The sequence below is a fragment of the Anas acuta genome, chromosome 7, assembly GCF_963932015.1.
Source record: "Anas acuta chromosome 7, bAnaAcu1.1, whole genome shotgun sequence".
In the NCBI taxonomy this organism is placed as follows: Eukaryota; Metazoa; Chordata; class Aves; order Anseriformes; family Anatidae; genus Anas; species Anas acuta.
In genome coordinates, this window is record NC_088985.1 from 17254801 (window position 1) to 17282790 (window position 27990).

The 27990-nt window shown below is 40.4% G+C and overlaps 1 protein-coding gene across 8 annotated transcripts in view; it reads left to right on the forward strand.

The window, feature by feature from the left end:
• The first annotated feature begins 28 nt into the window (after window positions 1-28).
• The window catches only part of USP54 (ubiquitin specific peptidase 54), a 98951-nt gene continuing 70989 nt past the window's right edge, over window positions 29-27990 (forward strand). Inside the window, exon 1 of one of the 8 annotated variants that reach the window (XM_068689654.1) lies at window positions 29-358. The gene's annotated coding sequence lies outside the window, so the exon portion shown is untranslated. Of the gene's footprint in view, window positions 359-13800; window positions 13824-22528; window positions 22765-27870; window positions 27890-27990 lie in introns of those variants that run through there. The other 7 variants (XM_068689645.1, XM_068689652.1, XM_068689651.1 and 4 more) reach the window with 7 other exon arrangements.

Sequence of the window (27990 nt, forward strand, 5' to 3'; positions counted from 1 at the left end):
TATAGCAGCGGGAGGAGGGCGGCCGGCGGCGGGGACGCGGCGCCGCCAGGTAGGGAGCGGCCGCCGCCAGGTGGGGACCGACCGCCGCCGGGTCCCGCTCGCCGCCCCTCAGCGGCTCCCCGAGGAGTTCCCCGCTCGGAGACTCGCGGGGTTCGCCGCCGCCTCTTCCTTCTCCCCCTGTCCCGTCCCCTCGGGGGTACCGCGGAGCCCCGGGGGTGGCGGCTCCCGCGGAGATCGGCACCCCGCTGACCGGCGGCTGCCGGCTCCTGCAGCCCGGGCTGGCGGGGAGGCTCTCGGCTGGAAGGCGCCGCTCGGCTCCGCTGCCCTGCTCGCTGCAGCGCAGCCCCAGGAAGGCGAAGTATGTATGATGTTTTTTTTTCTTTAAAACCAGCAGTTTTCCGCTTTTCCAGCATCTCATTTCGTTTGAAAGCCTCGGTTCGGCAGGAGGATTAGGGGTGGGGATGGGTGGGGGTTACCGGGGATGAGCGCCCTGCCGGTGCGCACACACCTCCTGTTGGCACCGGGGCTGCTGCCACATGGCACAGGGACCCGCGGAGATTTGGGGGGTTTGGAACAAATTCTCCCTGTTACGGTGCGTGGAGACAGCATGCGTGCCAAATTCGGGGCAGAATAACCATGCAGTTTGAAATAATGAAGTTTGTAAGGAAAACAAACCCCTCTGGGTTCGCGCTGCTCTTCAGGCTTTGGGACGTAAATCCCAGGCTGAAAGGGTTTGTGCTGCAATTCACCTAAAGTTCAATTGCAGTTTCGGGAAACAACAGCAAGGTAGAGCAGCGGGCTTATTTCTGGGAAGGAAAACGTTGCTGTGCAGAGAAGTCTGTTGAGTTAATATTTAACGGGAACGTGACAGCTTTTAAAAATGATGACCAAAATTGTAGTATGGACTCAAAAAAAATAATAATAATAAAGAAAAATGAGTCTTTAAAATCTATTCTTATTTAGAAAGTGGTGGAAATACTAATGCTTTTAGTAGACAGGCTACTCCTTAAATTCTGTTCCTTCACTTAATCGAGAGTATGTCTAATCAAGCACGCTGCGTATCGTTCATGCAGAACTAAACAGGAGGGTTTTCTTCCTCTGCTCTGTGGTGCCAGTCAGGAAGCCACAGGGTTCTTGGGGTGGGGTATGGGAGAAGGGTGTGCTTCATTTGTCCGGTACAAACTTAGAGGTATCTTAGAGAATTTAGAAATTTTACTGCTGATGACTGTGAAAGCATTTCAGTTCATCTCTTTCAGTCAGTGCAGGTAAAATTATATTGGTTCTTCTCTCTGTTCGGGGTTAATAGTCTATTTTGGTACTGTACTCACTAGTTCATTAAACAAGGGTAATGGGAATTTAAATCCTTCTTTATCCAGTCCTGATGTTGTTATTAGGCATTAAGCCTTCTTATGTGAATTTTCATGAAGAGTACATAAAAGAGAAAGTATTCTTGTTTTTCAGTTTTTGGTGCTTCATAAACAGCATTACTTAAAGATAGGTTATGTCCGCACTGATCAGAATTTAGGTTCCATTGTATCTGAGAGCTGGATAAGCATCAGTAGGAAGAACTGCTGTCCCAAATAATGTGCAGTGCAACTATGCAAAGTGCAGCAGGTGATACAAATGCAAACTGAGGCAGGAGGATGAAAGAGTAATAAAAAGCCACAGCTATTCATTTTTTGTGTGTGCATGACTTACTGTTCATAAAGAATAAAAGTGTGTCCTGTAATGGACATGCTTATTAACACTTGCAGAACTTATTAGTTGTTTCAGTTTTTCATGTAACATTCTGAAATGTAAATTACTTAAACGTTCTTCGGTTTCCTAACGTATATTCCCCTCACATTTATTCAAACATTTTTTTTTTTGTTCGCTGATATCCAACTTCTTGCCTTTGTCTAAACTTGGCATTTTAACTTCTTTCTTTTTATCAATAACAGCTGCAGTCACCCTTCCAACATTATTGTGTGTTTTCATCACTCAAGTTCGTTCTTGGCACAGATAACGCAGTACTTCATGGCAGAGAGGAGCAGCAAGAATCTTGCTACTGACTGTCAAGGAATTTTGATTTGTTTTGTACAAAAATCTCTCTATTGTTCCTTTTAACTGCAAGTGAAATTATAGGCTTAGTCTTTAAAATCTGGTCTTTATCTGTAGGGAGCCTCCTTTCCAAGGCTTGTACCCTGTGCGTGAGACTTCTATGAGAAACATCTCTTGGCTGCAGCCTGGACAGTTTTTAAATGATATTACACAACATGTAGGTCTCTTGACAAGCAAGTTGAGCAAGCAGTTTATTCCACTTCCATCTCTTCTCTGTGTTATATCACTTGATGCGTGGGATTTCTTGTGCTGTGTCCTGATGAAATTAAATTCTTAGGGGGATCTCACCAGGCCGTCTGTGGGACACGGGAGAAGTGCTTAGCTGAAATAGGGTCTCGCTTAGTTACGTGACTTTAATTTTGTAGCAGTGGACCACGTGCCATCTTCATGATCCCTGTGGGTCTCTTCCACCTCAGGATATTCAACTTGCTGAATTTAGATGCAGGCACTCAGTTGGGAAGTGAACTTCTTGTGGCTGTCTTAAAGTTAGTGGAAACATTCTGTTTCTGGAGTTGTTGGAAAAAGGAAGGAAAAACTTCAGTATGTTAGAAACAACTTAGTAGAAAACGAGAAGGCTGCCAGGAAGAGAGGAGGCTCTTTCATATGTTGATTTTTCAGCACTTCACAAGATCTGTGAGCTGTGCGTATTCTGTTACAGTCTTTAATGTACATGTAATGTTTTGTAAAAATTTGTAAAAATTCCAGTAGACTTTGTTGTGTGATACCCTAAATATTTGAAGTAAAGGTGATCATGAAGGTGCTACATTAAAACTTCGTGTCTATTCACCTCTGTAGCAGTTAGCATCCAGTAAACCTGCGGAGCACTTGCTGTGACTGTTGTCAAACTATTAAGAGGCAAAGGAAGAAGGGTTTTGAGGCTAAAAGCTTTTTTTTTTTTTTTTTTTTTTTCTTCAAATTATGAAAGCATGTGGAAAGTTATGCACTGTTCTGGACTAATCCGCAAATTTACTAACAAAGCTGTGAAGAAATACTTTAAAAACTGAAGTCCATGTTGTTCCTACAAACGTTGTTTATATGTTTTGGCTACAAATGCATTATAACAAAGTGGATGTTAAAGTTGGGATGTTCCTTTCAGAGGGCACTCTGACCATTTGCTTTGTAATCTTTAGACGTAGGAAATACATCTTTGAGTGAGATATCCAAAGAAATCTTTACGCAACACTAAAATTTTAGTTTCAAAGCATCCATGTTGGTGTGTCTTCTTCCTTGCCTTCTTCAGTATTAAAAGCCCTTAACACTGTCATAAAGAGGCAGTTATATTTGGGTGTCTGAGATGCAGAGGTTGTCTTTACCCATAGAATGATGTGCTACGGTGTAATTTTCACTGTTCCTCTGGCAATCCCTGCTCTGGAGATGGGGCCAGAGGAAGAAAGGTTACTTCTCTCTCTGTTCAAGTTTCAGTTACTTTGCTGGGGTGAAACTGTTTGCAAGAGTGCAAATTATAATGGTGAGTTTTGAGTTTGGTGAGAGCTGCACTAAGCCTGACAAATCAATTTGTAAAAGCCAGAGCTGTCGGATAGTAATAGCTTCCTTCATTACCAACCAGTTTAGTTTTGAACCAGTGACCCAGAGGTGAAAAGCTCATCATTCCATTACCCGCCCTCTGATCTATCCATATGTTCTCTTGTTTAAAGTCCCTGTAGTCCTCTTAAACACAACGTGCAGTAAATATCGAGCATCCTTTGCACTTGTGAATGCTGGAACACTGTCCATTCCAATTGCCTGCTGTGCATGTGAGGACACTGAAGTTAAATATAGCAACAATTTCTTACACTCTCTGGCTTTTCATGAGAAACCCTCGTACAAACCCAACCATATGGTAAAATCCAGCATTATCTTAAAACCATTAACAAGGAACCCATTGCTACCATTAACGGGAAAATGAATCCACAGTGCTAAGTGGCATCCTGGGAGTTATTAATAACCTCAGGCTGCTGCTAAGAAAATGAACGTAAATGAAATACATTAGCAGCTGAGTCATCACACCAGCACTTCTGCATGCTCTATACAGGTTTGTATTTATCTATGGAGGCTTTTTTCAGAGTGTATTATTGTTATTGTTGCATATCACCTTTTTTTTTTTTTTTTTTACTCTTCATTGAGTATCTACAGTGTGCTCAATGCTGTAAAAGCAGAATGGGGAAATGACTTCTGTTCCATAGATCTCATGAAATAAATTCTACAAAATGTTTGAAATAAGCGGATAGGAGAACGTAATCCATTTCCCCATTCATTCTGAGGTAAGGTGTTTCTAGGCAACCCACCTGATGGGAGGAGGTCAATAAATTTAATACTTGCCCATATTATTCTCATTTTTTAAGGCTATTAAAACAAGTTACTGTTTGTGGGTTTCAGTGAACTGCAGAAAGAGTGAAATTTACATTCCTCTGTATTTCAATTGTGTCTTTATCTCCTTATCTCTTTTCCTCCAGTCTTTAACCCCACTGTCTTCCATAACAAGAAACAGTGTTGTGGACATTCTGTACTGATTGAACTGCTGACAAATCAAATATGTAAGGGGTGAATTTTTCTACTTCCCCCTCACCAAAACTGCAAATTGGTTGTTTTTCCTTTACCTGACCATCAATTTTCATGTAGTCTGTAGGAATGTAATTACTTCTGTGATCTCTTGTTTCTTATTTCAAAATGTTGGAAATTGGATAATGGATTAAAGAGGTGTTGGAAGAAAACTGATACTGGTCAGATGTTCCTGCAGGCGAGAAAAATGTAATTTGCTGCCTCATTTATTACTGAAATGAGGCTTATATGATCATGTTGTCTAACATTTCCTTTGTCCCATTTGTTTTCTCCCTCTTTTTTTGGTCAGAGCACCCCACTTAAGAGTAACATCTTCCTCTTTTGCACAGCATTTCTGGTCCACAGGCTGTGATTAGTATCTGTTCTGTCACTTTTTGCCACTCCTTTGCATTTCACTCATTTTTTCAAGGTTTGTCATCAAAAGCAAAATGTCAAATGTCCTCTTATTTTTTTCAGTCAGAGGAATAGGGTTTTTAAACTTTAGACTTAAAACTATGAATGGTTCCTTCTTCTGAATGTCTCTCCAAGCCTGAAATGATACCATTTTATGTTGTGGATAAAACTTCACTGAATTGTAGTTGGCTGTAAAAGTGTGCCAGGCCATGAACCACAGTGATCTTTTCCTTAATTATTTTGCAGTATGCCCTGGCTTGTTATGTTCTGCCAGAATTCATTTGATGTGTGGATTTGGTCAAGCTTGCAGTCCTCAGATTTGAAGGCTGGAATTACTTTCCTGCTTTTGAAATTACTTTCCCCTGTCATCTGTAGCAGTTTGAATTTTTGGAGCTATAAAGCTCAGCTGCTTTCCCCGCCTGCTTAAATCGGGACAGTGAATGTGGGTTTATTGTAGGCATCTATTTTTAAAAAGTAGTTAAGCTCACGAAATGGTATAAACACCTCTTAGCACAAAGACTTTTCTTTTTTTTTTATGAGTGTGTACATTGCAAATAAGCAGTATGTAATTGCTGTTCCAAAGGTTAATTATACTAACGGCAGAAGCAGGTAGGATGATCTGTAATAAATAAAAAATGATCACGGATTAGTGTCTTGTCTAGAATTCTCTTTTATGGTGCAGTTTGGCTCATTCACATTTATACAGAAGCACGCGTCGCATACTGTGTGGGGGGAACAATTTGCAGATGAGATGTCTTTGGGGAAGAGGAAACTGCCTTTTATTTCTTTTTTTTTTCCTGTGCGCATGAAACTTGATTTGGCATTTCACACTCTTGAGCAGAGCCCAGCTAGTTTGTTAATTCTAACAGTTGGTAACATGTAAACTAGTATTTGTAGCAGACAATGTAATTCTTGTACGTTACACTTCTATGTGATTTATTACATTTTGACTTTTGAAAGTAATGAATGGGCTAAAAATATACGAGTGATTCAGATGTGGGAGACTGTTTGAAGAGGAGGATTCTCCTGTAAGTATTTCCACAAAATGTTAAAATAAATATATTCTGGGAAATAGTTAACCAATGAAGTGTCGCATAGCATAGCAAAACACTTTCTAATCCTCCTGCTGGTGTTCCTAGTGGAATGAATTTATAAATGGATCAATAAACAACAGCTAATGCACATTGGTACACGAGCTTTGCTATGACATGGAAACAGGTTAATGTCCTCACTAGATCTGCATGTTATTCAAGAAAATAGGTCACGGAAGGGAAAGAAAATAGGAATAAAAAATGTTAATTGTATATGTTGCCTGTTCTCTAAAGCTTTTTCATTATATTCTACCTGAGATGTGCAAATAAACACAGCGAAGTTTCATAAAACTTGCAATTAATAAAGTATAATGCTCTCTGTACTCTGTGTTCTCTATTATGAATATTATTATTGTTAGTAGCAAATCTATGCAGTCCTTATAGCGTAATAGATGATATCTGGAGAATTCATGTCAATATTGTTGAAGTATGGTTGTTTTTGTTTTTTTTTTTTTTTTTTAAAAAAAAAAAAGAGAGATGCCAATAAAGAACTTAGTTCCTTTTGATTCCGGATACTATGTAGATTTGAAATATAGATTTCATTACTTTTTTAAAAAAAGGAAACAGTGAAGGATGCAGTGTGAGCCTGACAGTGCTGCAGGATGAACAACAGTTTTTATTGAAATTGCTGTTTTTAAGGTCCTCCTAATTTGTTTAAATTCTCTAGACTAGACACTAATTTTTCTGTAAAGGCTTTTTAAAGCATTCTTTGAAATGCTTCTCTTAAAAATGCATTGGTTTAGGAAGGAATGGGCAGGTAGAGAATGTGACCTTCCTGTTAGCAGAAAGGTATTTATATCACTTACTCCTTTCAGATTGGTAGGTTTCAGACTGTGGGTTTGGTCTGGAAATAGTCATCTTTTGAGAAGAAATACATTTTGGTGTCTAAGTGCCTTTTCTTAAAGCAAAGGACTTCCTTTCTGGGAGACATAGAAAGGTAGTTAAACTTGGTAATTTAGTTCTGCAGTCAGTCCATTTACTGGTATTAATTTTCAGTTGTATCCGGCAATATCATTATCACATGAATCAAGCTGTGCTACTTCTCCATTGCCTTTCTTGGCTTGCTTTTTGCTTGTAGTCAGTTCTCCTCTGCCTGTCTGTCAGCTGTCACAGCAGCAGGCTGAAAAGATACCTGGGCAATTTCACTGTATGCATTCCTCTTGCTGGTAGGAACTGGCGATGTTCAGAGACAAAAGATGGTGGAGTCCTGTCAGCTCTACCAGAACAGAGAGCTTTTCTGTGTGAAGGGTACAGAGTGACATTTTCAAATTGAAGTTGCGTTGTCTGACTGTGTAGCACTGGGAATGCTTCTAGGTAGAAGCAGCAGTACTGGCAAGATCTTTTTCAGGAAAGGTATATGTGAGGTTTTGGGGGAGAAAAGGTGGAAAATATGACTCCTACAGTTTCATGCCCAACTGAATTGCTTCATTCTGCTGTAAAAGATACAGCAGAATTTTCAGCATCGGGCAATTTCAAGCATCAGTTACACATTTATATCACCTTTTTCTTCTGATAAAGGAGTTTGTGTACTGTTTGTACAGGAGTTAATCCATTGATAATGACATATCAATCCTTTAACCTTTGAGATACTGTATCTCATGTATGCACAGTAAATCAAGAAGTATGTAAGATTGTTTGAACAGGAATCCAAAGCTTAAAATAAGATTTCTAGTTAAACAAAAAATCTTTTAACAGCCGTGGATGCTTTTGTCATTTGGATTTTCACAGCAGTAAACATGAGATATCAGTCTACGTTGTTTTACCTCAGACTTAACTGTGCCTGGCTGGTTTGAAAATGGTATGCTAGTTGTGGTGCTTTTTCCTCATGTCTCTACCCGTCTGGTTTATTTTGATGGTATCACAACAGAAGTACAACAATACTGTAGGTTGTTTGTGGGCTTCCCTTCCTCTTCTTATTCCTGCTTGTCTGGAATTAATTTGAATAATGACATGAATGCTAAATGCCAGGGCCCATATTGTCATGCTAAGAGGTGAATTAATTACTATATACATGTTGTGTGGAATTGCTAATGGCTGTGAATGGCCTTAAATATTTAATCCACTCAAATTCCAGCGCTTACCTCAGTATAACAATGGCAACGCAGTTCTTGCTGAGCTCAGAGTTTTCAAAGGCAATTCCTGGTTTTCTGCATATCAGATTGACACTACTGTGTGATCCCTGCCCCTAGAGCTGATATGGGAGTGCCAGTAGGTCTCTATCTGAACTAGGACATAGCAATGTCTTCATTGGTCCAGTAACAGAGATAACCTCATTTGGTTTGAGAAAATTACTCCTGATTAGGCAGTAGGAACTTAGATCAGAAGCATGTGAAATATTTTACAAATTTATGAGCATAAACTAAAGCATGAGACATTCCAACTGGTAGTAAGAAACTTTTTTTTCCTCTTTTAGGACAATCTTGCGTTTTATTGAGAGGTGGTACAGTCTCCATCCTTAGCGGATTTCAGGAACCAACTGGGTAGCTTGATCTGATCTCATGCTCTGAGCATGAGCTTACCGTAGGCACTTCCTCTGAGGTCCTTTGTAGCCTTAATTGTTCTGTGATTGTGATTTACTTGTTCATCACATTCTTCTTTGGCTTTCTTATTACTGAACAGCATGAGCCGCTCATTTTGAGTGCTTGTTAAATTCTTTCCTGAAGAACAGACTCATGTGAGACTGGAAAATTAGAGGCACTGGCTGGGGAAGAACAGGAGTGGTGAGGAAGTATTGTACAACTGTCCTGAGTGGTGGCTGAGGCCATGGACAGATTAACTCCTGCCTTGAAGAATATTTTTGTGAGGATTTAATGTAGATTAAGCTGTTTTGCACACAGGATTTAACCAAACTATGAAGTTTCATGTTCTAGTTCTTAATAAATTACAGAGGAACCTGAGTGAGCAAACCATTTCTGTACAAGAACTGGAGGTTTCTGACACTTGGAACAAAATACTATTCAGGATAAATATCATCTGTTGGTCGGATATACCACACCATTGATATAGTGCACACAAAAATTAGAGCAAGAGACTCAGCACAATGCTTCTCCTAATAAAACTGAGACACAACTTATCTTAGGAGACCTATCTTAGGAGTTCAGCACAGCTTTTAAGCAGGGAGTCACCAAAGTACTGAATATATTTACCTGTTGCTGAGCTTGTTCCTTCCACTAACTGTTTTTTGGTATTAATGTTATAAACAAAGGCAAAAAGAGGCTAAAGATAATTTTTGTTTAATTGCAACCAGTTTGTGGGGAGACCTAACTGCAGAAATGTTCTGAAAGCATAGTGGTAGCAGTTTCTTTGCACTCCTTTTCAGATGGAAGAATTTAGATTTGTATTTAGAAAGTAACATAATTGATGTCTTTATAGTGTAATTATTACAGCTTTATGAAGAGGTTAATTCCAGCTGGAGGTTACAGAAGGGGTTGGGAAGGAAGAAACCTTACTTCTTCAGTAGTGATGTTTTTCTTAATGAAACTTGTCCTAGATTGACCTGAGGTCAGTTCTGTTCTAAGGACCCATTTTACATTTCAGCGTAAGCCTTTGGTGCTGGAGGCAGATCAGGTAGTTGGTTTTCACTTGGGCATTTTTAAGGGCAGCTCTAGGTTCAGGGCTTGTCTTTGCAGAGCTTTTGGTGCTGTGTGGCTGTGTTCTGCATGGGCACTGCCACGCGCATTGCTCTGCGGTGGGTGCTGGCGAGGCTTCCTGCTGGGAATGCGGACTGTGGTCAGGTAGGCAATAAATAGAATTTTAGTGTAGAAATTATTGTTTAAAACTTCCTGACTCTGCCTTTTCCTATTACTTAGGTGTGTAGTCATGTGGTTTTAATATTTCTGCCAAATACAAAGGGTATTTCCTTTGTTCTAAAAGTTAAAAAAAAATATATAAATAAATAAAAAAATATCCAACAACCTAATGAATGTGGAGGAGAGTATCATCAAACTAAATGACAACAACCTGTAAAGATAATTTGGAAAAATTCCTGGTCTTCTTCAGAAGGATGATAAACCCTCAGTCCATTTAATGAGAGATAGGATTTTACTTTGTCAGAGGTTCCCTGGCTCGGGACTTGACGGCTGTTACGCTGAGCAGATCTGTCCGTAACCATTCAGCTGACAAGCAGTTGTACTTTCTCGGAAGGAGCGCCGTGTGCCATGAGGTCCTTCTTGAACAAGGAGCCTGTTTGCAGCAGTAGCTGATAGGTAGCACTTCCCACTGCCCTACAGAAAGATTTTCTGTCCTCATGCTTCCTGAAAAATGTTGTTTTTTTCAATCAGCTTTCAGATATGATTTTATTATAGATCTAGTAAAATGATAATAATACTAATGGAGCACTGCACATGTAAGCCTAGACAGAACTAATGCTTCATCATTTGAATTCTGGCTTTTGAAACATGGGCAGTTGTACATTTCTATAATAATAGGATTTTCCTGAAGAAGCTAATGGTGAAATAGGTGCATGCATCAATTTTTTTTCTCATGTCTTTGCTTTTCAGAATAAATTATACCTGCAAAATCTAATTACTTAGTAGTTCTTGAAGTGCTCAGCACTATTTGCATGCTATAATTATCCAAATCACTTTAGAGAGGGAAAACAATATTCTTCTGTCTCAACAGCATTTACTTATGTCTTGATTTCTGAATTTGAAGGGAGAGGGGGAATTTGAGCATTTGTGTCTGTTTGCCTGTTATCTGCATTTTTCTTGGAAAAATCAATGTTAAATGCAGTGCCTTTCTCCAAGCTTGCTTGGACTTAATGTCACAACTTGTTTATCTCCTTGCCCTGTTGGCAGACTCTTTGAAGTCACGGTTTTGGAAATTGGAGTAAGAAAACTATACCAGTGCCAAAAACCGATGTGACATTTTAGTAAAGAAACATGTCTTCCTGAAGGAAATACCAGCATCTTTGTGTAGTTTCAAGGCAAAACAGTTTTGGAAATTCTTTTGTCATAAGGGAAATTTTTCCTGTTTCTCTAGGATTTCATCAGTATATACTGGTACTGGAGAAATTGTTTGGATTTTAAAGTAGGATGATGTAGAACAGCACTTGTCTTCTTAATGGTATCTGTTCTTCTGCTTGCACAGCTGGAGTACTCTCTGGTACAGCCAGAAGTTTCTCTGGAGAGAATTCCTTTGACATCAGCGGCTGTTGCAGCCTCAGACTACAACACGAGACTGGAGAAAAGGGTATTTTAATGGCTGCAGTCAGTCCTGTTTTCTTGTGCTGTGTAAGCTTCTTATTTGGGAATTGCCCACGGAATGAAGTAACAGGAAAATGCGTTTGCTGGTGCTGTCTGGCTTCTGGATGCAGCCAGGATGCCAGCATTGAAAGCTTTATGTTTGGAGTGATGTGGGTTTTGTGTCACTCAGCTGCATATATAGCTGCTATGTTTTGGTCAGAAATATAACTCTGCCCAGTAGCAGACCAAATCAGGTAGATTTGCTGGGCAAAGTATCAGCATGCATCTTTGAAATGGCATAAAATTGCAAGATGTACTAATAAAAAGCAACAATACCTATTACTTAAGTAACTGGGAGATAAGTTTCTGCACCTTGTGTGTTTGCACTTTATACAGGGCCTGCCTCTTTTAGGAAGCACGACGACATAGCTTGCTTACTGAGCTCCTCCAGACTCTTTGAAGTGAGGTGAAGAAAAATGCAGGGAAAAACACAGAACAACTTGTGTGGTATTCTTATTCTGGTAGTAGTCGATAAGGGGGTTTGGGATTCTCTTTCAGCTCACTTATTTTACATTTCTGAAGCTTTGAACTTGTACCACCCCATTTTATTCCCACTGGCTGCCTTCCAGTATCACTTCATTTTCTGCTTTTATGGGGTTATGTCCTCCTCCTTGCCCTTGGTTTTATGACAGAGTTGTAGCTGATGATTCTCTTAGTTTAGGTTTATGCTTGTTGCTACCAGGGTCCATATACTTGAACTTCATTTCATCCTTCCTTTATTGTCTTCCTGCATCGGTGAGCTGCTAGATGGCAACAGGGAGAATGGTTAATAAAGGCAGAAACTTTGCTTAGGGTCCCTGTCTGGTTGCCTTATTTAAAAATTTGTTCTTCGCCTGAGTCAACTCTTCCTTATTCTTTGTCCCCAGAAATCAATTGACAATTAATTCTTTCTCTTAGCTTTTATGCCTTTTTGTTTGCTAGGTAGTGTTTCTTATTATTTATTTTTCCAAGAAAGGCTTTTGGCTAGGGTTGCCTCATTCCTACTGGCCAAGCTGTATCAACTGTGACCTAAAGAAGTGCCTAGAGAAAGATTATAAAAACCAAGGCAAGTCTGGAATGTGTCTTCCGTTGTGTTTTGTTGTTGTTTGACTTTTAATCTTTCCAATGGGCAGTAGTTCAGGGATATCCTGAACTGAAACCTGCATCTAGACAGTAACTTGCAGTTGTTTCTGATGGGCATGTGCTCCATTAACAAACCTAACCTTTTTGATGCAAATGGTGTTTTGACTTAATCACCTTTCTGTGGTAGGGAATTCCACAATTCGTGATGTATTGTCAAGTTGTTTCTTTATACTTGTTTTTAAGCCTGTTACCTCATGACTTCTTTACTTTGCAGATTATTGTGAAATAATGCAGAACCACTCATAATTTTATAGGAAGGGAATCAGGAAAACAAATCTAATTCTTTTCATTTTCTTTTGCTATATATTTTTTGGCTCTATTTGAATATTTCTGGGCTGCGGTGGCAAGAATTATGAGAGAGCCAACCTTTAGAAGCATAGTGGCTTTATGCACAAAATACTTGTTAATTTTCTGTGCTCCAGGAAGGTCTCCATAAGGTCTGTATACAGGACTGTGTGATCTATGGTCTTTGATGCATACACATTTTTGCATGTTTATCAAAAGTGTTCGACTACAGCCTTGTTCTCTGTGGGGTAGGCCAGCCCTTACTGGGAGTAAATTTGTGCCTAATGATCCCGCAGTGCTCTGTGGGGTGGCGCTGCTTTTTAGGTTGCTGGTGGAAGGTGGTTTTAGCGAGACAGTATGTTGTCTAAGTTCTTCTGTCTTTGCCCTGGCTCCAGATTAATTCTTGCTGTGCCCAATTAAGCAGGGATAACGAACATCTGTGTCTGCAGAAGTAATAACACTGGCAAAAGTTGTTTACTCAGTAAAATATAAGCACATTTTTCAATAGAGCTATGGACACGATCTAATTTTCATAAATGCAATCAGTTTAAACTTTGCAGTTTCAAAGTATCCAGCTTTTAAGTTGCCAAACTGTTGACTCATCTAAGGGGAAGTAAATACAAATGAGAGCAGGTTGGCACCTTCGTTCATTGCTAAGCGCAGGCTCTTGCATAAGACAGGAGTATGCACTTTTTCATTTTGCTTTGTAATGCCTTTAGGTTCAGCTTATCTGTTCAAAGAACAAGTATGGGTGGGTTGATATTATGGAAAAGATGACAGCACTTAAAATTTTAGTGGAATGAAAACTGGGCCAATACAGCGTTAGTTTCCACTGTGTCTTTATTACCTCAGCTTCCATTCCAGCCTTCACTGTAAAATTGTGCCCTGCTGTTATGCAGGCTGAAATCTGATGGAATGAGAATCAGCTGTTTTCTATGGCACTGCTACGTTGTTTGTTGGGATGGATGATCAGAAACAAGGCTTTCCCCGGCGAGCTGGTGTCTGAGGATTTATTCGTCATCTTAGCTATGTAAGTAGGCAGCGTTCCTTTTACTGTTTGAAATTTCAAAGTAATTGAGATGAGCTCATTTCTCAGCATATTTTTCACCTTTTGTTTTTTTACTGTAATTCTGTTTTGAGTCTTTCAGTCCAGTGATTACAACAAATTTTCCTTTGGTAAGGTGTTACAGGTAGGCAGAACGGATGGACACAGAGGCTTGGCTTGTTGGAGGATATTACTGCTGAACCAGGAATAGATTTCAGGCATTCTGGCTGTTCCAGTGCTGTTACATCCCCGGTTCAGTGAGAACAGCATCCAGATCTTGCGCTGTCTGCCTTCTTACAGAAATAGTTCTAAAATCTGTTAACTTCTTCTTGTGGGGAAGAATGAAGTTCTTGGAGGATGTGCGAAGTAACATAATGAGACTGCATTACAATGAGTTCTTATGAACTAGCAGATAATTCTGCTAATGTCTCTTAAGAGCATATCTATACACAAGACAAGGTTAGATTTAATTCAGAAGGTGACCTGCATATTTCAGTCTTTTCAAGATATAGATTAATTAGCAGTGACTATTTCTTTTTACAGGTTCTGACTGCCTAGACAGGATGAAACTAAGCTACAACCAAGTGTAAACAAGCATTGTGAATACAGCTGAATACAGATAGTAGTACCCATTCCATTCCTGTTAGAGAATTGTTAAACTCAATGTGTATTTGGACTGAATTACGGTGCTGTTATGAATACAGCAGAGATGCTAATCATGAAGTAGATAGTGAACGAGATAGGAAAGAGCTCTAACGTTATCTTTAAACTTGGAAAAACATAAGGAGCCTGCATTGGTGTCTTTTTTGTTATTGTTATTTTTAATGGATGGAAATAACTGTGACATGAAGCAGCAGTGGAACTCACATCTGCAAAGTATGCCTCTTACCACGTTAATTTTCCTCAACACATTATGTTCTTGAGTTCCCAGTTGAAATTATTATGCTATGGAAGTAATAGAAATTCATCTATTTCATTTAAAAGAAAATCTAAACTGGTTGTTATTTAGTGTCACTTTCAAAATGTACTGAATGCCAGCCTAGTGCAAATTGGCCAGTACAGTGCTATCTAACAGTGATTAGTGTTCAATGTTGCTAGCAGGATCCATAAAAAGAACAGTTTCATTTGTAACATTCCTACTGGTTTCCAATACATTCATCTTTTTTTTTTTTTAGTGTGCCTCTAGCGCAAAAGAAAAAAACAACACACCAAATACCTCTAAAATCCTATCAGTGAAAGCCTGAATACTTGTCCTTAAAACATTGCTTCATTTGTCAAAATGTGGTTAGCTGTAAATCAGTGAACAGTTGCAATGTAAATCGTTTTTGGTTAGTATATTATCCAAAACTTCCCTTGAGCATCTATGCTCAGCTCACTAGTAGTTTATACTAACACATTTTGCTTCTCAGCATAATTGGACTAGAAGTGTATTAGTCAGTTCACACACTTGAGCTGATGGTCAGTGTCATGTTAAGTCATGATAAATCACTGTTTTAGCATCATTCTTCTGTGGTGGGCAAAACAGTATGTCTGGAATGGCTTTGTCCTCTTTAAAAGCATTAGTATTTGTACTATTAAATAGATAAATGAGATAATTCTCAAAAGTTAAATACTAAATTACCATCTTAACCTACACAGGTAGTTTTTTTCAGTCTTTTTCCTTTAATGTTAAACTTGTTAGATTCTCTGTGTTTTATGAATTATCACAAAACTATACAGTGTGCCAGATGAACTTTGGGCACCCGTTAGGAGAACTACGTAATGTTGAGATGCTTTTGTTATCCTAACCATTTTTATTAATTTACAACTGTGTAAAGCTGTCATACTTATTTTGTTACGTATGGCTAGGTATGAGTGTTTTTTTTTTTTTTTCAGTAAGGGGAACAACTAGAAGGTTTTGAGTGTGCTTAGTGTACACAGAAGACAACAAACAGTTCTCTGTTTTGTGTAATCATTGTATAACTCTTGTGAAAAGGAAATAAACAATTTGGGTGCATGATAAATACCCTACAGTACGCTTAGGAGAATGTAGGTATTAGTCATCTGGCAAAAATCAGCAGAGCTGCACCAGAGCTGCTGCTGTCTTTAAACTTTTTCTTCTTCTTGCTCTTTGTTGCTATTTTAAAATAATGAAATCAAACATTTAAATCTTAAGTTGCCACATAGCCATGTTCTATAATAAGACTCTATTATTATGTAGTTAGATTTTGGGCAATGACAGCAAGTAACATTTCTAAATGCAGTGGTGTAACAACGTAGGAATGTACTGAAGGCGCTCTGGTTTTGTGCACTGTGCTGTCAGAATAAATACATTGCTACAGCCAAAGCATCTGAAGTATCATCAGTGTCGGGTTGTAATCTGGTTTGTATTTGCAATCCTTGCTTTAGTATGTGTGTATGTGAATAAAGTACCCACACTGGCACATCCAGCCTGGCTGTGGGAGCCTAGTTAGGTGTACAGGGATGTTATATGGACACAAGCTATGCTGCAAATGGTCTGCTAATTGGGCTGCCCTGTAATTGGGCTGGTGTGGCTGCAGCTCTGGATTGCAGAGCTCTGGTTCTGTTAGTTTCACTGCCTTAATGCAGACTTTCTCTGGATGGCCTTTGAACTAGCAATTGCCACCTGGGCTGGAAGTACCTGCTGCTTGTTAAACCTTTGTGTGGGGCCTTTGCTGCCTGCAGACAGCTCTGCAGCACTGGTGCTTCGTGAGCAATCCTTGCCACTCGGTGTTCCTAGCTGCCTAAATATGCATGCTTCCGATGTGACTTTTATTATTATTTTTTTTGATAGGCAGCATAGTCATGTAAGATGAATGTGAGGCATGTACCATGAACGTGTTCTCAAAACATTAGCAGAAGAGGAACAGAAGTGAACAGCAGTTAGCACACGGAGAAAATAAAAAGCACAGAGGACGTTTAAGATGGATGGCAAGTCTGAAGCTAGCCTTCTGCATACTTCTTAGTATTTGGGTAGGTTGCTAGGTTGTACCTGATGAAATTCATCCTTTGACATATTAAAAAACAAACAAAAAAAACACACCACCCACCACCAAAAACATCCAAAAATTCGAACCCTCTTCCCCCCCTCAGTGCCCAGAGCTCCCTTAGTACCACTAGCTGTTATCTGAGATGCTGGAAGATTTGAAAATGAACAGGGCAGGCAGGGAAGGAGGAGACAGGAGATCATAGATTATTCTGTCTTCAGTGTTTTGAACAAATCCTTGTGCAGAATTCTTGCACACATTATCAGGCTTTGAGAGACAGCAAGAACATGAGTCACAACCACCACAAATATAGGAGGAGCAGATAGTTGTGCCAGTTTAATTTTCTTCTGTAACATGATAAGATCCGTGAATTGACGAGAAAAGAGCAAACATTAGTATTTTAATGTTTGTGAGGTCTCTGACACTGTTTCATGCAATAATCTTATAAAAAAGTGAAGAAACACGTCCTGAAAGGAAGTATGGTAGGGTAGGTGCGAGATGTGGATGACTGTGCCCAGTGGGTGGTTATTAATGATCGTCTGCCAGAATGAAATGGCTGTATTGAATGCGGATCCAGCACGGTCTGCTGGGTCTGTTCTCGTTCTGGTTCACTTCAGTGTTTTTGTTAATGACCTTGGTGATAGGATAGAAAGCGATTGTGCTTGCAAAATTCTTTCACTAAAAATGCCCCCTGAACTTGGAGGGAGTACAGATGGATAGAATACAAGTTTCCGAGTCAAAACCTGTTTGGAGGAAATTGAGAAAATCTTAGGAAATAAATAGAGGCAATTTGAAATTCTATGGAAATCACGAAATATGCAAAAATAGAGCAAGGAATAATTAAATAGAAGACAGCTCTCCACGATTCCTACTATTATAAGAGGACAAATGTTACATGAGGAGGGCTAAAAATAAGTACAGCCTGTAAAACATAGGAAATAAGCTTTTTATCTCAGAGAAGACCTCAGTTGAAGTATTGCAACTAGTTTGGGCAAACCCTTTGAGAAAATTCATTTCAGCTAAAAAGAAGCTGAGTAGTCAAATGATTTGAGGTCTGGAAAATGGGGCCAGATAGGAAAGGCAGAACTAATGAGAGTGGGGAAGAGAGAGGTGGTGCAAGCCCCAGGAAGAGAACTGCAGAGTGTTGCTGTTGTGTGTGTGTGTATAACATTATTTTAAAACCCATGCACCCTAGATATGGATGTTTCTTGACTATTTTTTCGTATTAGTGATTTAAAAAAATATTTTGTAAATGGAGATGACATACCCTGAGTCAGTATGCACCCGAGAAAGCTGTAGTGCAGCCAACCTGCCTGCTGCTGGTCTAACGCTTTGAAAGTCTCCCAAGTCAGTAGCCTTCATCTTGTTTGTGTTGGTACCTCATTCTGTAAGTACAAGGTATGCCATACAAGATTTTCAGCTCACTATTCCTACATTATGCCCTTGACAGGCATAGTTAATAGTTTTTTGTTTTTGTTTCTTCCTTATTTTCATAATGACTTCAGTTGTCAGTCCAGCACGTTGGGGACTCAACGTGTTATTATCATAAGAAAACGAGGAGTGTACTGTAGGTAATTGTTTTGTTTATGACAACTTTCCCAATATCCATTGTATATTTCTCCACTGAGAAATGAGCGCAGCCTCAGTTACCTGAGGCTGTAACATGTGTTGTTAGCATCCTTCAAGTCTGTATTTGCATTATTATACCCTAGAACACACTTCTTTAATCATCACAGTTGGAAATTACCTTGCTTTGCAATTTTAGTTCCTATTTCCTCAAAGAGGAATAAGCAATTGCATGAGTCAAAGCCAACAGCCTGTGTGCAGCATAGCAAGCCAAACCTGAATTCTGTGCCTGAGAGTGGAATTTGTGTCAGCTTCAAGCAATCTTTAATGGAGGTTTTTGTTTAAGTAAATATGAAGGAAATTCCATCATTTCAGTGTTTCTTCTCTAACTTACTATGTACTGCTTTCAGTTTACATTTTTGCCATTTTCATTTATGCTATTATTACTACGTTGCCATTTTGAGATGTTTCTGTTGTGGGAATGTGGAAGTTCAGACAGCTGGACAAGAGGTGATGAGCAGCCTTTAAATCACAGAATCACCTAGGTTGGAAGAGACCTCCAAGATCACCAAGTCCAACCTCTGACCTAACACTAACCAGTCCTCCACTAAACCATATCACTAAGCTCTACATCTAAATGTCTTTTAAAGACCTCCAGGGATGGTGACTCAACCACTTCGCTGGGCAGCCCATTCTAATGCCTAACAACAAGGGAGGTGTCTGACTGGGAAGCTTTAGGGGCCCAACATCTTGCAACATCCTATAATGTTTTTCCTTCTTCCCATATCTCGCTTTTGAAGCTGGATGTTTGTGTTCATGTTATCTGCAAAGGAAGTTATAGCTAGTATTGATTATTTAAATATGTTCATCACTGGCTTTCAAATTTCCAGACAAATATGTGGGGAAAAACTCACAAGTTTGTGCTTGTCCAAGCTCTGGTCATATTTAAATGGTATGCTTTTGAACCATGAAAACCAGCTTACTTTTAAGTCTTACTTTAAAAGTCTTACTTGAAATTAAAAATTTAGAGCTGCTTGTATGAATCTAGAAGTGATGTAGATACTTGGAGTGTGTGTGATCATTACTGTGGTGGAATGCAAGGTAACACCGTTTATTGCTGATGAACACTTGGTGATAAAAATTATCTTTGAAAAGTAAGCCAAAAAATGCTTAAGTCTCTGAGAATGCCAATAGTGTGTGCCGCTGGTATTGGAAGGATGAGACAACTATGTAGGAGGAATGTATAATAAGGATATACCATACTACAGAAAATGCAAGATGTTGCAACCTCATTAAGCAGCTCTAAGCAGCGCCGATGCTTCTGGGTGTGCGGTGGAAAAACAGGGCTAATGGAGGGGCTCGCGACGGCAGCGAAGGGTTGGTGCTGTGGCAAAGTTGTTCCCTGTGTTTCTGCCTCCCAGGCACCTAACCTAAGGGCAGGTTTCCATGCTTAATGTGCATTTTGGTGGATCAGTGAGGATATGAGATGGACAGAAATGCTAGTTGGTCAGAAAAAAAATGTTGCACTTATTAAAGGAAAAAAAAAAAAGGACTTAATGAGCAAATTCTTCTCCAGAACTCAGAATCCTTGCCAGTGTGAAAGAACAAATACAGTATTAATTGGATCCCAGCCTCTATTTCATTAAGCTGTATTTTGGAGATAGGACAACAAATAATTTAAGCATTTGAGTACTGTGGGACACACACGTGGGAAACCCCATGCTTTCACATTACCATGAAGACCTAAATGAGAAGCATAATTGCATGTTGCATCTCACCTATTGCTTTTGAAAGCAGGAGGAAATGTTTGTTTTAGCAATAGGTAGGTCAGAAAACTCAGGGCTTTCTTTTCAAGAGCTGGAATGCGGGTGCCTTAAATCATTTAGTTTTTCATGGAGTTGGACTTCTACCTCGCTTTGCTGCTTTAGAAAATCTCCCAAGTGAGCGCAGACCATCTGCCTTGTTGTTTGTGGTGCAGCATGTTGTACTTTCTGTGCTTAACTTAAGGAAAAGAAGGTAACTATTAACTTACGATTGACCAACTAAAGTTCCTCGCATCTCTCTTTGTTTGGGACAGGCAGGCTGCTGCCCACGTTGGGATGCTGGGCTAGGTTGTTGGAGGTTCTTTTCAACTACCTAGCATTTTTCTTTCTCTTTCTAGAGTTACAGCATTAAGATACATGATAGAAGCTTTGTTTGTAAGCATAAGTTAAAGTATGGTGTTATGAAGTCTCTGTTAGTACCATTACAATCCAAACATGCAATTTAGTGATGGCACAAAAAAAATCTCTTTTTTAAGCAATGGACTTGACTTCTGAATAAAATAGAGGAGGGCCAATGCTTAGTAGAGCAGAGGGTGCTGATACACTTCCAAAATGAGTTAGGCTTATTTTTGTTGTAAGTTCATTTGTTGTTTGAAAACACTGTAGGTGATTGATTGATTCATTGATTGATGTAAAAAATGGAGGCTAATGAGTATGTCCTGTGCAAATTGTTTAAATACTTGGAGTTTTCTAGTGCTGCCTGCTTTCTGCAGTACAGACCACAGTGCTAACCTCTACAGTTCTGTTACCCCTCAGCAGTATTTCCATGCAAGGATTTTTATGTGCATAAGCATGGACTATGAGACAGATACACCCATTTTCGGTGTAACATGGAGTTTGAACTCTCTCCTTGCAATAAAAGTAAATGGAACATCTTATGTTAGAAACCTCGTAGCTGGCGCTCTGAAATGGCATCTAATTTATTTAGGCTGATGACAGTTGGGAAAAAAATAAATCAATGTTCTTCACATAAAATTAGAATAAGGTCTATCTAGTAGTGATTTGGTCGTGATCTCGCTGTGCAAAACAGAGCCAAACTGTAATTTTAATTATTAAGATTTTAATATTAAGATTGCCAGTGGAAAGCTGTGTTGGATTAGAATACGTGTAATGTTGGTTTAATTTAATAGCTGCTTCTAGGGGAAAGCAACAGGAAGGCAACACAATGGTCTGGATAAGCAGGAGCACTGCAAACACGCTGCAGACAATAGCTGAGCTGTCAGCGGTGAAGAGCCGACTTCCAGGCTCCAACCCGAGCGGCGCAGCCGGCTGGGAGGGCGGGAGCTCGGTGATCAAAAGGACACCAGACAGGATGGGTAACAATCAACTGAGGTGGTGGTGTTTTTTTTTGTTTTTTTTTTTTTTTTTTTTTTTTTTTTTTTTTGTGACATTTAAAACTGAATAAAATGTATTTTAAAATGTATTTTCATTGAGGGTGAAAAATACAGCAATGTATTTAAATACATTTTGGACTACATTATCTTCAGAGGCCCCTTCCAGCCTTGGCCGTTCTGTGTAAATTCCACATTGAAAGCTATTGATAATTAAGGTAACTTCTTCTAAACATACTTAAAAATAAAACCTCGCTGCTTGTTTGCCACTAGTATTTCAGACAGTGAGATGCTGAATTGAAACCAGCACTAACAAATTACCAGCCTAGCTTTTGACAAGTGTTGTTTCTTGTAATTACAGTGTAGATGTAACAGTTTGATTGTGCCGTGCTGTTTCTCAGCTTAGAATGAAAGATGGAAAAGCAACTAAGGAAACTTTCTTGACTGTTTGAGTAATATCTTGGAGAGCTGAGGATGATACCTCCTAGTTGTAAAAGCGTTTAACATTTGGTGTTTACAACCAATACCTATTTAACTCAGATGCTTTAACTACTTAAAAAAATAATTAGAGCATTATCATATGACTTCTGTCCATGTACAGTCTGAAATTAGTATGGAAGGGAAATTCTGTTATTAGCAGACAGGGATGAACTGTTCTATAAATTCTATTTTAGAATTTCCCACACGTACCAATATTCCCATATCTTTTAGAAAAAAATTAGCATGAAAAAATGTTTAGACCTCTAAGTGCTTAAAAATGTCAGGGGAAAAAAAAACAAATAATATCTGTAGGGGGAAAAAGAGAGTTGAATGCCATGGGGGTATCTTACTAGGTGTATCTCTTCGCTGCACCTTCCCTGTTCCCTGGCAAGGAGCCGGGTTTCGGTGCGGGGCTGTGCTGCAGCGTCCCGAGGGGTGACCCCGCAGAGCCTGTACCTGCCCCCCGCCCCGCGGCCCCTTTAAGGCGCGACCTTCCCGCGCCGGTCAGGTGCGCGCCGGTGACGTCATGCAGCAGGAGGCGGGGCTTGCGCTGCCTCTCCCGCGCTCAGCGCGCCGCGGGAAACGGCGGCAGCTGCGCACGTGGGTGCGGGGCGGCACGGCCCGGGGCGGCCGCGGTGAGTGCGGGACAGGCACCGGGACGGGACGGGAGCACGGCCGGGGGCTGCCGGCGGCGGGGCGCGGGAGGTCCCCGTGTGGCTGCGGGTCCGCTGCAGCCTGGGTGGGTTTCCTCTGCGGCGTTACAGCGCCGTGCTCGCTGCCGTATCGCCACTTTCCTTACAACCGCGCTTTATTATTTGCAAACGTTTATTATTTGCGCGTTTTGCCTTCTGCCCGCACCTCTACCTGTTCCTCCGTACCGCGTCGGTTACGTTTATTTGTTGGAGCTGTTGCTGAGTTAGCAGGTGTACACCAGGCACTGCCTTCACTGCTGCTGCTGCTGCTCGGGGTGGTAAATCGTGCCGCGTACCTGCTGCCCTTGGTGGAGCTGCTGTTTTAACTACAGCTCACGGTACTTCGCTGAATGGAGGCAGTCCAAGATGCAGGAGTTTGGAGTACGAGGAGGGCTGTAAGGTGTTTCACAGCTGCCTCCCCCCCGTTGCCGATGGGAAGCTGGTAGGCTATTGCTGGAGGAGGTGATGTCTGTGCCCTCCACCAGCTAGGTGGGAATGCACAAGCTCACGCAGAACTCCCACCAAAGGAATCTTCCCGCGCCCAGGAGCTGCATTTGCTGGTTAAAGGCAAAGAATTGACAATGGCCTTTGTTGCGGCGTTTGCTTTTTCAATAAGGGCAGTAGGAACATTGAAATCTCTTTTTTAAAGATTCATTTAATCTCTGTGCTAATCAGACTCATACTCTACATCTTTCATTTCTGACCTCACGTGTTCACTTTTCACTAGGTATGTTTAAATTGCTGGAAATGAATACTAGAAAAAAATCTGCTCAGGGGAAATATTGGATGAAGATAAGTCTGGCAGAAGGACTTCTTATTGTCTTATGTAGCAGAAGGATGTGACAAAGTGAAGCAAGGCTTTCACAGATTTTTCTCTTGACTAGCTGAAGGTATCTCTGGTATTCTTATGCTAAAAATGTAGTCTGACTTCTCTTTAAGCCTTAAATTGAAAAGGCACAGGTCAGGTTCCAATCTCTTACCACATCTAATTTATTCCAAAGCAGACTTAGTTCCTAAATCTGCAGAGCAGGATTCTGGAGCAAGTCCTTATTAAAATAAAAATACTTTAATGTATGGCCACATGTAATTGTTGCAATACCTGCTATTTTTAGGTTTGGCCATATACCTAGGAATTCATCTTTCCTGCAGGTTTCTTTCAGCAGCTGCCTTGACAGTGTTTCAATCTAATCAGTATGCAACAGAAGATGTTTTTAGTGTCTATATTTAGCTGCTGATGTTCGTACTCTGCTTGGTATTCTGTATTGCTCTTTGCAGTGGGCATCCTGCACTGATAGATTGGCCTCATCCTGAGATCTACATTGTCCCAGTTGACTTGTATCAACAGTGGGCTTTCTAAGGGGCTAAGCATGTTAATCTGTCATGGTTTAAGACCAATGGAGTCTTTTTATTTGGATATATTAATGCATACTTGTGATTTGTGTGCTCCTCACATCTGGGGAAGAGGAACCTCTGAGTGTCACGTTGCTTTAGTGTTTAATACTAATTTTTTTACGCTACCTATGTAGAGAATACCGGTGTTCTGTCAGAAGCAGATTTGCAGTCTGAAGAGGTGATGCAATTTAGGTTGCCAGGCAAAGGTGAACAAATAAGTCATGCAGGACATATGAGAGGATTAGCCTACAGAGTGAAATCTGGTCAATTACTTTTCAACCTGAAAATCTCTTTAACTGCTAAGTATATTTTTTTTCACTACAGCACCTATTAGTGTGATGGATGTGACTTTCCATAGAAATTTGGCAAGTGGCTCATTGTTTTTTCTGGAAGCCCTTAGCCATTTCCCACCCTCCTTGAAAATGTTACTTTAAAGCTTGTTGATATTTCAGCATCTCAAGCCAATTTAATTTCACTAGCTGTGAAACAAACAGTAAAACTGTGTGGTTGTATATGCAGTTGGAAAAATCACTGGATTTTAAGCATCTGCAGAAGCTTTTGTAGGTGCATACAAATTGAAGAGATAGTGGCTGTTCTAATGAAACACATAGAAAACATTTCAAGATGGAAAGAAAGATAACGTAAATGCTGTTACTCCCTCTCTTTATAATAGCTCATTTTTTTATAGACGAATCAGTTTTATGAGTTGCAAATTACAGTTTGTTTTAAAATATTTATTCAGTGATTGGAGTGATTCCTGGAGTTGTATGTGTCATTGACTTGTTTTCAGCCCTTCAAATATTGCGTTATGGATTTGAATGCTTTGGGGAGTTCTGTGCCATACATCCTGACTGCGTGTCAGTCTGCCAAGGTTCAATTATAGGACAGACACTAAAAATAAGACACAGAGGAAAATAATTAGGGCAGGAAATGTAAAACAATCTAAGATAAAATTTTATGAGTCTGATTGCCTTCTTTGCAGCCACGTCTTTGTGATCTTCTCTTTTTCTGTTGTTAAAATAAGTGATACAAAAGTAAACTAATAAAGCCGCAGAACTAAAATATCAAAGGGAACAAACATGGAGGGTTTGCTGGAGAGCTTACTTTCTTTTTTGGTGTCATACGGATGTAAGTTCCCAAAGTGAATCTTCCACCTCCAATCTGTCATCTCCTTTTTTGTGTCAAATAAGAGCCTGAAAAGCATCAGTTTGAGTTGATGGAAGTGCTGAAACAATCTTGCAGAGTCTTCTTTCATAAGACATTTTTGCAAGCCTCAGTCAAGGACCACACCGTTGCAGAGATCCTGGTGTATCAAAGTTGGGTGCCTCAGTTTCGGGTCACAAACTTATCTAAGAACTTGATGCTGGGAAAAGCAGATATGGCTTTATTGCTCCATTTACTCTGAACCAATGCCATGTGCATGTTTTATGTGAGGAAAGGTATTTTCTCATTCCAGACCTGGTTAAACTGTAAATTAATTCTTTTGTGTCTCAGGGTCTTATCTACAGCACAGGAAATTCCTTTTCCTGTGAGGTAACAAATTTTGTGCCATGTCTTTTAGGTTGTAAAACAGTGATTCTTGTCTGCTCCACCTGTGCAGGTGACAGGAGGCTTGTCTGCGGCTTTGGTGTGGCATAGACTCATGCTCACTGAAAGGATTTGCTTGTGTGTTGTTAAAATAAAAATGGTTTGTTTGGTTAACAGGCATCTGTGAGCTAGTGTGTTGCTTCTTGTCGAAAAGACCTTTTACCATCTCTTTTTGATAGGATATTAATAAAATACTCTTTTGGCTCTGGTCCATGTACTGAAGTGGAAGTCGCAAAACCCAGGGTGGATTAAATGTAGCACGCTGCATTTTGCAGTCACTTAGATTAAGAGTGTAATGCAGTTGAGGTTTTTTTTTATTTGTTTTTGAGTGTAGTAGCAAGAAGAATGTAGTTATTTGTAGTATTTGTGGGGGTTCCTCGGTATCATAAGGAGTGGTACTTCGGTTCCTGCATGTGTTTCTTTAACCTTTGAACTGTGGCTGTTTTGTGGCCTCCCTTACCTCCCAGTGCTGCAGTTTGAATTACTGTGGAGCACTGGGTAGGAGTTCCTAGACCTAAGGATTTGAAGGATCTGCCAGCAGGGTCTGTTCGCTCAGAATGAGGTGCTCTGGCTATAATGCCAGAGCAATGTAATCCTGGTATTTCTTTTTTTCTTTTGAGTCATATGCCAAAAGGAAGACTGGTCTCAATGACGAGCTCTCTGCCTTCAACATATACACGAGAAAGAAGACAAGAGGAAAATATGAAGTATACGCAGACTGTTCTTAGGTTTAAAGTTGTAAATGGGCCAGCTTCATTAATCAAACGGTAAGCATCTGACAAGGAGTTGCAGTGATAGTGCTCTTGGTAGCCAAGGATTGGACTTGACATATCAAGGAATCCTTCCCGCTTCAGTGCTCCCAAGTGGATTTTTAAAGCTAGCTGAAGTTTTGGCTGAGACTACAGACAACAGTTTCTCAAACAATTCAGCTGGCACTACCTCTCTGAGGCATCCTACACAGATACTGTGAGGTGACGTAGGGAGCACTGAGGAACAGATATGACTGTATACAGGCCGGGGCCTGTATTTCCACCCACTGAGTGCTTTCCCTGACCTGGTTGTCTCCGGCCACTCGAACGCTTGTGTTGCCAGATGGGAACGGCTTGTGCAAGGATCAGAATGAGTGCTTGGGAGGCTGAAGGAAAGTGGAGGGCATAACAAGTACAGCCACACCTTAGCCACTCTCTGTATAACACGGTAGTCTTTCTGATCGTTTGTTGAGAACTACCAAAGCAATAGTATGCTCGATTGTTCTTCAGAAAAACTGAGGAACAGCAGAAAAGCTTTTTGTTCATCTTGCAATTTACAAATGACTTTAATAGCTCTAGGTAACCTGGTTTTAATAAAAGAATTGCTCAAAAGGCAAGGGAGAAAGCCATATGGGTTTTTATCAGTGACTCCGTTTGGCTTTAAGGCTATCTGACAGAGTAAACCATCCCTTTTTTTTTTTTTCCCCTCAGACAGTATTGAAACAGTTGTCCTGCCACGTGGAGAAGGTCAGCTGAGTCCAGCATATGTGTTTGCCTAATATTTTTGAACACATTGCCCTGAAGTTCGTTCAACTGTTGTTAGATTTTTCATTGGCTTTTTTCCTTCCTCTTGAAAAATGCACCACTGATACGGCAACACCAGCTCCCCTGCCTCAACCAGCCCTCCTCCCACCCCAAATAAATAAATCAAGAATTCTTGGTGGTCGCTGCTTTGTGTCCACTTCACTGAATTAACCTTTTTGACCTCTGCATTTTTCAATGAAGGGGGCAATCAGACTTCCTAAAATTCCAGGGGATGCATCCTGGAAGTCAACAAAACATTGGCTTGCTTATAACAAGGAGGCTGGAAAAGGTTAACCAGGGGGCTCATTTGCAGCAGTTGTTCTGAACTCATCTTTCCTGGAGAGCAGCTTGATGCTAACCTGATGCAGCTTTGCTGTGGCTGCTTCGGGAAGGGGCTGGGCTGGGCTGGGTGCTCTCCTCCCTGCTCAGCTGGTGCCAGGCTGCTCGCCCTGCAGGTGGCTCGCAGCAGGCTCCCTGCTGGTGCACTGCCTGGAAGCAGTGGGAGCGTGAGGCTGGGGAAGGTAAACAGCCTGACACCGCCTGGTGTTTCCCACACTGCGTGAAACCACCACACCTTAGTCTGTCACTGACTGCTGTGCAGGCATCCGAACGCAGATTGAGGAGCAGCTTTGTTATCTGGGTAAGGGAGTCTGACTGCAGGCCAATGCTTTCCATGTCTGTTTTCTGAATTCTGAGTGAACTAGCTGATGGAGGGAAAAAAAAACTATCATTCCTTTAGTA